Source organism: Ambystoma mexicanum, chromosome 7p (genome assembly GCF_040938575.1).
Source record: "Ambystoma mexicanum isolate Mex_15411 chromosome 7p, UKY_AmexF1_1, whole genome shotgun sequence".
Lineage (NCBI taxonomy): Eukaryota > Metazoa > Chordata > Amphibia > Caudata > Ambystomatidae > Ambystoma > Ambystoma mexicanum.
In genome coordinates this window covers 824,199,367-824,209,776 of record NC_090939.1, presented here as the reverse complement: position 1 = coordinate 824,209,776, position 10,410 = coordinate 824,199,367, and the positions used below count along the sequence as shown (strand labels likewise).

The window sequence follows — 10,410 nt, the reverse complement described above, 5'->3', positions numbered from 1 at the left end:
ATGAAACCTGAGGCTCGAGGCTGATCAGTATCCCTCATCACCTTACTCATCATAGTCTCCGGAGGATAGCTCAGCAGCAACATGCTTGCATTGGAAGCAAGACGACACGGATGCAACACCGGATGGATCCCCGGGTCCGCGCTTAGAAACCTCTGGGTATTAAGCGCGTTATAAACAACCTATCATATATCATGAGGTGCCCCCAGCATTAGCACTCCTCCTCTTGTGCCCAAGAAGAGAAGAGCTGGTATTTCGGGGATACAAGATTGGGGGGATGTGGAAACGCAGTAAGGTTACAAGGGCATCGAGCTAGGATAATGGAGATTACCCGATATAATCAAGGCATTACCCTAGCTCATCATCACTCGTCATCTTCCTCATATCATGTGGACATACCCAAGATAACATGAATGACAGGTTTTAACCAAAAAGGAAAACACTGCTTTTTTTTATTGTGCATTGGTTTTACAATAAAAACCTTTCATAATTCTTTACAATAAACAACAATATTAAAAGAGAGAAATGATAACAAATCAATTTAAACAATTTCATTCAGACAACCATACAAAAATGTGATTGAGAAAGCTGCATCATTTTAAAATTAATGAAACATTCTTACCATCTAAAAGACTATTCCATAAGCTTTCACCCACCCCTTCAAAATACATGTTCACAACATCCTTAAAATACTGAAAACGAACAGTATTGAAAGAGGGGCAATAAATCATAAGATGTTTGAACATCTCAATTTTTTATCTTGTTTGCTTCCTCTACAAACTCTAGCATCTCTCGGTATTCCTAACTTAGAGCTTAGAATTTCCAGTGATGAAAGTACATTAAAGTTACATTTCAAATACAGCTATCTTCTCTGCTGACAGCGGAAACGCACCAAGAATTTTTGTATCGATCCCCTCCTCCTCAAACGTTTTGCATATTCAAAATAATGTGATTAAGACTGCATGGTGTCAATTGTATGACAACACCGACAACACCAATCATGTAAATACAGTCTTTCATTTGTTTTATCCAGGTTAGTTACTTGCTTGGTTAGGTCACTTTCAATGTTAATCAATACTTTTAGCATATTTCTAACATAGATATTTAAAGAGGACACTTTATTACAAACAGATTATTCTTAATATGTGAAGAAAGTGACAGGGAAGCTGCATCCAAAATCTTTGCAACAGGCCCAGTAAACACAAGTTTGAGCTCACAAAGATCAAATGCAACACCGTTAATATGTGAATTAAACTGGGAAACATCCCGTTATTCAAAATGTACCGAATTCAGGATTGATGATACAATTCTATCTTCCCAGAGACCAACACTTGGAGTTGATAATGAGCAATGGAAGTGGACACAAAGAAGCCTAAGTGGAAGCCTTACACATGTTTTCAGGGTAATATGTGTTTCCTCTATCCATGAAGCCTACACTGCTCTGTTCGACAAACCCTGTACAATTAGATGAAGGGGAATAGCTCTAAGGTCATAAGTCTGAAAGATAACATGCCTAATCCACTTGCTGAAAGTAAAAACCCTTGTTGAAGCCTTTCCTATGTCCTCCGGTAATAAACAGGTTTTCAGGACCTGTAAAAGAATCTCTTCTACTCAAACAAACGATTACTGTCCTCGAAACATCTAGCAGCCTAAGGGCCCGATTCACAGAGTGTTTTCCTATGGGATTGCGCCATTATAAAACGCTTCTCTGAGTTAGGCCCTACGCCTTTTCTCTACCTCCGAAGCCTAAGGAGAGCCAAAGGCTGGCACTCGCCGTTTTCACATTATTATTCATCACCAGAATATTTACTGGTCTGATCATCTGTTCCTTATTATTGATATTACACTTAATTTTGTTTGTTCTCATGGTCAAATTAAGAAGCAGATTATTCAGAGAAACAGACCAAGCGTATTACTTCTTTGTCCCTATCTACTGTGGTCCAGACCATCTCCATACCTTCTTCCAGCACTCATTCATTTAATGAGGCTTTTATTAGTTTTACCAGTGACCTTTTAGTTTCAATTAATACTATTGCTTACATTTAGGCAAAGTCAGTGAGATAAAAAAAAATTCAACCCCTTGATTTACTGAGGATATGAATCTATAACTCAAATCTTTTTGCAGATGGAACATATTTGGTGCTCCTTTCCTTCTATTCATAACCTTGGTAACCTAAAAGTTGCTTGGCGTCGTTACTCAATGAATATCTCCAATGCTAAATTCAAACATTATAATTCCATCCTTGAAACCTCCACTAATAAATCAAAAGTGATGAAAAATCCTCTTTCTCCTATCCAAAGTCAGTCATCATAGTTGCAGTGCCAATAATTTGCCAAGATTTTCTCTGACAAAATGATCTCGATTCGTAGATCATTCCACCAAGATTTTTTGATCACCCTGTTGTAGGTTGTAAAACGTTTGGTTATTTGGGATTCTTTCTCCATCCCTGATGATAGCAAATTGGCACTTCTAATGCCTAGGACTAAAACTACTTACTTTTTGGATGACCCGTGTCCTGCATCTAAGGTAAAAATAACTGTTTTTGTTCTTTTACCCTTTTTTTCTTAAACTTGTCCAGTTCTAACTTGAGGAAGGGTGCTTTCATGATTAACTTAAGACTGGTCTTGTTTCCTCACTTAAAAAAATCCCCAACGGACTTCAAGATGGCTGCCGTGGAGGGAGGACGCGTGTGAGTCGAGCTCCGACTCCCCCTCCCGCGCCACAGCAGCGGCTAAAGAAATTCGGCTCAGACGAATGACCTAGACCGGGCCTCGAGCCCTTGCAGCACTCGCCGGTACCACACCGAGGCAGGAAACGAACGGCTCCCCCAGGCGCAGCAACCCAAGGGCGGACGCATCAATACGCGGGAGGGCCTCCCGCCGACCACCACAGCCGGCGTCCTCATCGAGGGGCAGCGATCAGACCAACGGAGAGCCCACCCCATACGACTCACCCGCCGCCGGGGGGGACGCCCACGGACCAACACTACGCCCCTGGGGCAGAATCCAAAGACTTTCCCAGCGAAAACCGGGACCCGAAGGAGAGATCCACCCAATCCACCGGCCCGAGCCGGGTGGCGCACTTGCGAGGCCTACACGCCGCGGACGAGGAGGCGGCGGAGGTAAGGCCCGAAGACTTGGCTGCACCGGCAAGCCCCCCTAGCACCGCCTCCTCCACCTGCCCCCCCAGTGACCCGATCGGCGTCGCCGCCAGAGAAACTGGGCAGGGAGAGCCCCCATCAACGGATCAGCGGCCACAAGCTTCTCCTAGAGGTCCTCCATTGTCGTTGGAGCCCGCGGGCACGACGGCCCCTCCGATACCATCTTTAGGGGACGGGTAACACAACGGACGAGGAATCCGCCGCATCGGAGTGGGGGGGGCGAGCTTCCCCTACCGGAGTAATAAACAAGCCTGCACTGCAACCCGGGGCCCAGATGTCACAGACAAGAGGGAAGCAAAAACAGACCCCCTCGTCCCACACGCAGAAACAGGACCAGAACCTGGTCCACCTCTGGGGGGGAGACAAAGGGAACCCAGACAAGGCCGGAGCGCACAAAGCAATGGGAGACGCCCAGGGAGTGGACGCTCCCCACGCCGAGATGGCCACGAAGGAAGACCTAAAATCGTGGTTCGGGGAGTTCCAGCTGCAATTTATGGACGCATCTAGACGCCATGAAGAACGAATTTAAATCAGCGCTCAAGGAACTAAGAACAGAAGTCGACGGACTGGGCGAAAGAACGGATACCCTAGAGAAAGTAGTGCAGAACATCGAGGAAGAAACGCAACAAATGGCAGAACTGCAGGAACATCTGGCCCGTCAGACGCATAATCTAGAGATTCAATGCGAAGATTTAGAAAATAGATCGCGTAGGTCCAACATCAGGATCAAAAACATGCCAGAGTCGGTTGAGGATAAAGATCTTAAATCAGCCGTGCAACAAGTTTTTCTAGACATCCTCGACCTGCAAGAGGAAGAAGAAAATCCGATAGATCGAATACACTGGGTGGGCCCACGGAGAACGATGACCCAAGATAACCGCCCGAAGGATGTCCTGGTGGCCCTCACGAGATATGCACAGTAGGAGAAATCCTTTCAAAGGCCAGGGCAATGGACCATATCCGAATGAATGGAGAAGAGGTACATTTCTATCAGGACATTGCATTATCAATGCTCCAGAAAAGAAGGGACATGGCCCAAATTACAAAAGAACTCACTACACGTCAAATTAGGTACAAGTGGACGTTCCCATTTGGACTTCTATTCACCTGGGACGGCGCACAAAAAAGGATAACCACAAAAGAGGAAGGCTTGACCATATTGAATCTACAGGAGCAGGACGATGTCTCCCCACAAGCAAGCGGCACGGCCCCATACATGAGGAAGAGCAGGGGGGAATGGAAAACGATAAACAAAAGTGTGTGGCGCCCCAGTAAAAGGAAATGAAGACCGACAGAGGGCAGGAATGGGGAGCCAGAAGCTTGACAAGGTGGTGCGCAAGGAGCCAAAAAGATGACTGCAGGAAAAGCGAGTCCGACACAACAGGTGCCGGGAGGGGGGGGAGTGAGACCCGGGGTCACAGAAGTCATGTGGAAGGGTTTAAGAACCCCTTCAAAGTTGTCCCTGGGAGTGTTAGAGGGTATGAAGCACAAGGCGACACGCCTGAGCGTTAATAGGAAATCATGCCATCCTCAGGGTTGTTGGGGCAGGGAAGAGGGAAAGGCGCCAGTTGGGGATAGCGCAAGTTTTGGGGGGATGGGCGTTGGGGACAGGGGACAAACCGAGCATATGTCAAAAACAGAAAAAGGGAGAAAGGATCATAGGACATGCCAGCTAGCCCATAAACACCAATGGGAATACAGATCTTGACACACAACGTCAGAGGCCTCAATTACCCCATTAAGCGTAAAAAAGTGGAACATTCCATCAGGCAAGGTGCATATGATATCGTAATGCTTCAGGAAACTCACATTAGACAACGGGATAAGCAAAAGGTGCATCTCAAGGGCTTCAATCAAATATATCAGGCGAATGCACAGGATAAAAAAGCTGGGGTACTGATAGCGCTCAAAGATTCCTTACATGCACAGGTTAACTCGTCTTGGAGTGACAAACAGGGAAGATGCCTAATAATAACTTTAACAATTGAAGGCAGGCCCCTCACTTTGGCCACAGTATACGCTCCCAACACGGGTCAGGAGGGTTTTCTGAGGGATTCCCTGAACAGAAGAGAACAGCAAGCGGTTGGGGACATCATACTGGGGGGGACTTAAACATGGCGTGGGACCCATCCCTAGACAGATCCGGACCCAGACATCGAGATCAAGGCACCCCATCCAAAAACTTAAAGCAGAAATTCACGAACCTAGGGCTGACAGACGCATGGAGGAGTGGCAACCCCCAATAGAAAACCTTCTCCTATTATTCACACGTACATAATACTGCTTCGAGAATAGACTGCCTATGGGTATCAGCGGGGCTCCTAGGCAGGGTAAAACAGATTGAGATGGAACCCATCACACTCTCTGACCACGGTCCGCTGTGGGCAGATATTATCTGGCCAAGCAATGGCCACCGCTTATGGAACTGGCGCCTCCCAGAGGACATCATAAGAGACCCGGTGATGAGCCAGACGCTAAGAGAACACATCCTAGAATACTGGGCTATTAACAATCTCCCCGGAACAAATATGGATACTTTATGGGACGCCCACAAGGCGGTCATTAGGGGACATCTCATAGCACTTAAAACACAGAAAGAGAAGACGCACTGTCAGTGGGAAAAAGAATTAGAAGAGAAAATTAGGGCGATACAAGCAGAAATAATTCAGACGCCCGCCAGAAAACTCATGCGCACGATGAGACAGGTTCAGGGGCAATTGGAAACACTCAGAACGAAAAAAGCAGAAAGGGCACTACTCTACACAAAACACTGGTACTATGTAAAGCAAGGTTGTCCAACGTACGGCCCGCGGGCCACAATGCGGCCCGCCAAGCCATTTTATATGGCCCGCCAGGCCGTATGTTGGACAATGCTTGAGTAAAAAAAAAAAAAAAAAAAAAAAAAAATTATTATTATTTTTTTTTTTTAAAATGTGCCTGTGCGCAAAACTACTCTGTGCTCTATTCGGGACACATAAAAGAACAAGACGAATGAGAATTCTGAGCGCACACTCACTCTACTAGACTGCTATCAGCATCATCAGTCACAATATTTTTGGGGGGAGACTTGGAAACATTGGCACAAAAGGAGCCGCTCTGTGCTGGATCACCATCCTTTCACCAGTAAACCTGATTCAATCACCATAGCCCCCTTACAAATCCCAGCCATGCTGTGATTGACCTGTGGACACATAAATAATCGTATCAATAAACTTTCTCTGCTTTTTTTATGGCGAATGCCAATTTCGCCACATTCATTTGGGTCAATTTTATTGCTTTTTTTACCACAAAAACCGGTGGCAGAACCCCTGCACCCTCACTTTCTATATACCTTACCCAAAATTACCATGTATATTTTTTGGGTAAAAAAGCGTAAAAAAATACGGCAAAAAAATGTTTTGTCGAAATTGCCATTCAGCAAAAGTGGGCAATAGCAAATAATCTACACACTCAAGAACAACCTTTCAAAAAATGCTCTCCAGAAATGTATAGAAAGGAAACAAAATCCAAATCCAAATCAATGGGAACCAAAGTTTTCGTTTGTTAGTGGATTGAGTTTTTTCACAAAATGGATCAGAGTACTCTTCGGATAGTTGCTGCAGCTCTGGAGAAAATACGAGTGGTATGATAGGTTATTTATAACACGCTTAATACCCATGCAGCAGTGATCCCAATCATAAAAGTGAAACAGGCAAGCCCAACAGGTATAACTTATTTTCACTCTTTTGGTAGCGCAGTCTGAGGGCAGCCTATACCCTTCAGGAGAGGTGTGAGCTCATACAGTTGCAACACAAAAAACAATAGTACTATGTTCCCAAAATACCTTAGTTCTTGTCTTTCGGATCTCAGCAGAGCCAGGCTTTTCAACATCAGATCAGAAGCATGGGTGCCTTTGCGCTGGGCTGGGGTCAAGTCGGAGAGCAGCAGCGATGGGCCCCAATGATGCAGTTCTGTTTGGCAGTGGTGCTGATTTGTGGGTAGAAAACGCTGGGAACAGTAGGCCGTGCCAAGTGGATGGCACTGGAAGACTCAGTGACCTCTGGGCCTTTGGCGCTGTGCAGGCTCGGCTGACACAACACGGCATATGGTTACGGCAAAGATGTCAAAGCTTCAGCATTGTCATTGAGCAGAACTCTGAGATTCAGGGGTGGTGGAGCGTCGAGGTCCAGAATGATTATGATGGTGTGAATGGGGCCAGCGCTGAGCAGCTAAGCTCAGGAGGGCCATGGGCCCGTGTGGGGCTGACAGGCCAGTGGGCAGACTGCAACAGGCCTGCTCAAGCCATCCTGCTATTTATACAAATCTCGGGCCGAGCAGCACCTGATGGGAGAAAGGAACTGCGCTACAATCTGCTCTTCTGCTGGGCTCTGCCTGCTGGAGCTTCCCCCTACACGCGGGACAGGCAGCTCTGCAGACGCTCAGAGCTTCCGGGGATTGGGGGGTTGGGGCTGGGTCAGGGCCTGCCTTCTCACCCTCGCTTAGCGGGGCTTCCCAGAACTGACCCAACCCCTGCCCTCTTGCATGCAACTCATACTTAGCTGGCAGGGGAGAATGTGATCTCAAGGGCAGATCTCCCAGGGTGAGGCTTACCTATTGTACATCGGATTTGCGGACCCCTGCTATGTTCCCAAATGCGGGATACACGACTGCATTATTTCTGGTAGTGGGGGACTGCGTTCGCGTTCTCCCCCCGATTTATTGGTGAAAGAAAAGGTAAAGTGTGCACTAGGCCTGCTAGGTTGCATACTTTTAGATTGTGCTCACATTGCGTTTCTTCAATTAGGTTCACCTTTGGGTGATCGCTTTTCCACATTTTATCTGTTGAATTGAATTATGCTTCTTTCATCACCACAGAAGTAATGTGTATTACAGAGATAAGCTGCCATATGTATTGGGCACACTGCACATGCTCAGGCAGCATCAATCATGCTTTGTACAGGACAATGCTGGCCTAAATTGGGAACAGCCAGCATAGACATGTTGCTACAGAGGCATATTTTGGGTACAACCAGCATGACAATGTGTTACATCAGTGACAGTGCTGTCTTACACTGTAGACACATTGATCATTAAAATGTGTTGTGTTGTAAAATGTTCTTTTCTGCTGTTGGTGACATGGAATTTTCATGTTCCCCTTTAGAACTGATTGTACACTTATGGCTTTTTGGTCACCTTTTCTGCTGTAAAATGCACCATTTCAACCCCATATTTGAAAAAGAATTCTTGGGGGGGGAACCCCCCCAAACCCTCCCTAGAACCTTGTAGCTCCCTCGCTACGCTCGGTCGCACCCACTATTTCAGAAAAATATTAACACATAGACACTGAAAGAAATCACAAGCAACTAACCTTCGATCACTGCCCATGACACCAAAAGCTATCCTTGGGACTGCATGGCTATCACTACCTGTGATGCTATTGTGTCAAAGGTCACACAATATCGCTTTTTAATATACTGCTTTGGGTGAGATTGTTGACTTTTGGCTCGCCGGCCCACTGGGTGACAAAAAGTTAATGCTTCGGCCCCACATTCAAAAAGGTTGGACAAGCCTGATGTAAAGGCAAACAAAGCAGATAGACTCCTGGCAAGGCAGCTGAGGGGGAAACAGCAGGCCCAGACAATACGAGCAATGAAAGAAGAATCAGGCCAATTTAGAACACAGATGGAAGAAATAGGAAGGATACTAGGCAGATACTACCAAAAATTGTACTCTTCCGACCACCCGAAGGAGGACCTGCAGGAAGCCTTTTTGGCCGGGGTTCACCTCCCCGGATTGACGGAAGACAATAGACAGGCCTTGGATAGAGACATCACCATAGAAGAAGTACATGCAGCTATACAGTCCCTCCCGAAAAACAAAGCCCCGGGCCCGGACGGGTACACCGCCACATACTACAAGACATATAGGGATATCCACGCCCCGATACTCACATCCTTGTACAATAAATTTGGGGAGAAGGGGGATCTGACACGATCCATGAACGAGGCAAAAGTGCTGGTCTTTCATAAAAAGGGAAAAGAAGAGCAACTCCCTACCTCTTACCGCCCTATAGCTTTAATCAACCTGGCTGCTAAACTGTACACGAAGATCTTAGCGACCAGACTGGCCCGAGTACTTCCCAGGTTAATCCACCAAGACCAGTCAGGATTTGTTCCAAACCGCCAGACACACGATAACATCAGAAGGGTCCTACACCTAGTTGAAAAGATAGGCATCAAACAAACCCATGCAGCACTGGTAGCCTTAGATGCCGAAAAGGCGTTTGATCGAGTAGAGTGGTCTTACCTTTTTCGGTTTCTGCAAAAGATGGGAATGGGCAGGGGTTTTATAGGTAAGGTTAGGGCCAACTACAACTCCCCGTCCATAAGGATAGCGGTGAATGGAGGGCTATCGGACATAGTGTACCTAGGAAGAGGGACGAAGCAAGGGTGCCCACTCTCCCCCCTTCTTTACGCCGTATACTTGGAACCTCTCTTGGCAAAAATAAGGGATTTGGCGGAGGTGGAGGGAATAGAGATGGCGGGGCTGACCCATAAAGCGGTGGCCCATGCTGACGATATGTTGGTGGCCCTAGGAGACCCAGAGAAGTCCCTCCCACACTTAATGGAAACCATAGAACGATTTGGAGAGATTTTAGGCCTGAAAATAAACAGCCAAAAATCGGAAGTGTTGATTCTGGCGGGGAACAGACAAAAAATCGACTCAGTGGCCACAGACTGTCAACTGAAAATCGCCACCTCGGGCGTCAGATATCTAGGAATCACCCTCACAGACCACATAGACAAATTGTATTCCCACAAGTACCCGCAAATCCTAGAAAAAGTTAAAAATGACCTACTAAAATGGAACCCGTTAGCGATTTCCTGGTGGGGGAGAATCACGGCAGTGAAAATGACAATCCTCCCCAAACTAATGTATATGTTTCAGGCCCTCCCGATAAAGCCCCCACAGGCCTTTTTCAAAGCACTTAGGAAGGCGATTTCCAAATATGTCTGGCAGAACAAGACCCCAAGAATTTTGGATGCGGTATTGACAGCTCATAGGAAGGAGGGGGGATGTGCCATGCCACACTTCAAAAAATACTACGAAGCGGCCCAGCTGTGGGTCATGAGGGATTGGATATCGGAACAGGGGGAGACAATCTGGGAGAGGCAGGATAGGGTGGTAGTGACAACATCTGCCAGGCACATGCTATGGATCAATAAAAGATTCCGACATGCAAACACCCACATCAGCAAAATAATGAAAACGG

General features: G+C 46.6%; 1 non-coding gene across 1 annotated transcript; it reads left to right on the top strand.

The window, feature by feature from the left end:
- The first annotated feature begins 7,688 nt into the window (after positions 1–7,688).
- Positions 7,689–7,850, top strand: LOC138526622 (U1 spliceosomal RNA). Its single transcript, XR_011283666.1, has one exon. It is a non-coding gene; the product is annotated as a U1 spliceosomal RNA (small nuclear RNA).
- Positions 7,851–10,410: the final 2,560 nt, after the last annotated feature.